The sequence below is a fragment of the Kryptolebias marmoratus genome, linkage group LG1 (assembly GCF_001649575.2).
Source record: "Kryptolebias marmoratus isolate JLee-2015 linkage group LG1, ASM164957v2, whole genome shotgun sequence".
Lineage (NCBI taxonomy): Eukaryota > Metazoa > Chordata > Actinopteri > Cyprinodontiformes > Rivulidae > Kryptolebias > Kryptolebias marmoratus.
The window spans coordinates 2402506-2405175 of record NC_051430.1 but is presented as its reverse complement, the minus strand read 5'-3'; positions in this window follow the sequence as shown (position 1 = coordinate 2405175).

Here is a 2670-nt window from a genome sequence, read left to right as displayed (position 1 = left end):
CACACACACACACACACACACAATAAGCACTAACAGGAGTTGAATACAAACATTTGTGCACCCTGAGGACACACAGTAGTGATACCTCAGTGAACACAGGATCCATGGCAGTGATGAGTGATATTTCTGTTACATGAGTTTGGGGATTCTTTTTATCTTATCTTGTTTTCATTATGTTCCTATTTATTATAGTGCATCCCAAATATTCTGTCCAATTTACACTAACTTATTGTTTTTAGTGTATTTGTCATGTTTTGAATTTGTTTATAAAGCCTTTCTGAGCTCTGATGGAGTTGGAAAAACAGTATATTTAAGTATTTCTATAATATTAATTTCTGCATGAAGATCAGAGACGTGAGCTTCTGTGTGTAACTGAAGACCAGCAGAATGGATGAAACAATCTGTTTCATGTTGTCAGTTCTCGAGTTTAAAGAGGGTTAAGAGGTGAAAGAAGAAGTGAAACATGAGTGCGGTCAGATCACATCACACTGATGGAGGAATTTCCAGTTATTCCAGGCGTGGACGGGTGTGATAACCGGGTTGTTGTTTTTGTTGAGGTTTTGCTTTTTTTTTTTTTTTTTTTTTTTTTTTGTAATGCTACAAGTCCTAACATGACAGTTAAAACCTTTTTCTAAATTTTAGTGCAGATACAGTTCCATCAGTGAAAGAAAGCCTACCTCTTTAAATTCCAGGGTTTATGATGATCTTTATCAGGTTCTAAAATATTCAATTCTAACCTCAAGTGAACAAAAAATCCACCATAGATTCCACCATATTATTTATTAAACAAAAATGAAGCTAAAATGTTTGTGTGAAAAACTAAGTGCACCCCATGATCCAACAGCTTGTAAAACCTTCGACAGCAACAGTACTAACAGTAGTAGTTTTCTGTAAGACTATCAGTCTCTCTCATGGCTGTGGAGGAATTTTCACCCACTCTTCTTCACATAGCTTCAGGTCATTGAGGTTTTCAGACACTTGTTTCTGCACAGCTCTATGAAGTCCCTCCACAGCATTTCAATCAGGTTGAGGTTTTAGGGCTTTAACTGGACCATTACAACACCTTGATTCTTTCTGTTTTGAGCCATTCTGTTGTAGATTTGTTGCTGTGTTTGGGATCATTGTTCTGTTGCATCATGACCCAGTTTGGTCATTTGACTCTAGAGTCCTTTGGTCCACAGAGGAGTTCATGGTCGACTCAATGACTGCAAGGAGCCCAAATCATCAGCCCTCCACCACCGTGCTGACAGTTGAGGTGTTTATGCTGATATATGCTTTGTTTGGTTTTTTATTAAAAATTGAGCTGTGCATTATGGGTAAACATCTCTACTTTGATCTCATCTGTTCAAAGGTCATTGTTCCAGACGTCTTCTGCTTCATTCAGATGAAGCTTTACAAACTTAAGTCATGCTGCCATGTTGTTTTTAGAGAGAAGAGACTTTCTCCTGCAAGCATTACAAACAAACAGTACTTCAGTCTTGTTGTCCTGTGATGACCTTTTAACCTTTAACCTGCTAACTGAGGCCTGTAGAATCTGAGGTGGAGCTCTTGGGTTTATTTTTCATTTCTCTGAGCATTCCATGGTCTGATCTCAGGGGGGTTTACCTGGGAAGTCCACTCCTAAGAAAAATGGCCTACGTCTTGAATGTTTTCCACTTGTGAATCTTTCTCTCTGTAGAATGATGTGTTAACACACACCTGTATGCTCAGGAGCAGCAAACTGACAAAACTGCTGCTTTTATAGAGGTGGTCACAGTGATGATGGTCAGTAATCAGTACATCAGCAGCATCTGACGGATACTGGACCCCTGAAATCCTGTAGAAGCAGCAAGACTGGACTTGGTTTTTCACACACAGCTTTCATTTTGGCTTCATTTTTGTTTATTAAATAATGACGTGTTGGAATCTGTTGTGTGTATTCGTACACCTGAGCTTAGAGTTGAATAATTTTAAAACCTGGAAAAGACTAGATCATTGTGATCATGTCCTGATATGTATAACTAATGAATTGAAAAAGGGTAGACTTTTTTTTTTTTGTCATACCTGTAGATGATAAAGGTCCGTCTGTCCTTGTTTTTTACAAACTAGTATGATCTGAACATATTTATCACCTTTATTTATTTATTATTTTTTTATTCCCTGAACGACCTTGAGATAATTCAAACTTTAGCTTATACTGTGGTCTTACTGCATAGTTTAAAATGACTTTCTGATAGATGCTTTTTCCATCCGTCACTCATAGGAGAAAGATTTGCCTTAATTGCTAAATGAAATGAATGTAATAGAGACAGCTCTGCTTGCTTTAGTTTTTTTTTTGTTACTTTTTCTTAATCTTGATACCTTTTCACAGCGCTGCAGACTCACCTTTGAACAATGTAAACACCTGTTCAGGAAATAAACACCGTCACTCCTGTCCTGCCTGCCTTACAGTGAAGGGAAGGTGGGGCCACTTGGACTCAATCCTCAGCCAGCATGCAGGACTGGAACCTCTGATTACAGCTGTGTTTGTGCACTTTGTTTTTCACATGTTAACGTGTCCTCAGGCCTACTGCTGCATGACTGTCCTGTGTGTGTGTGTGTCTGTGTGCGTGTGAGAAAGAGAGAGATCTGAACACAGTCCCCTCTCACATCCAGTATGTGTTCATGCATGGACTGTTTGTTTGTTTGTTT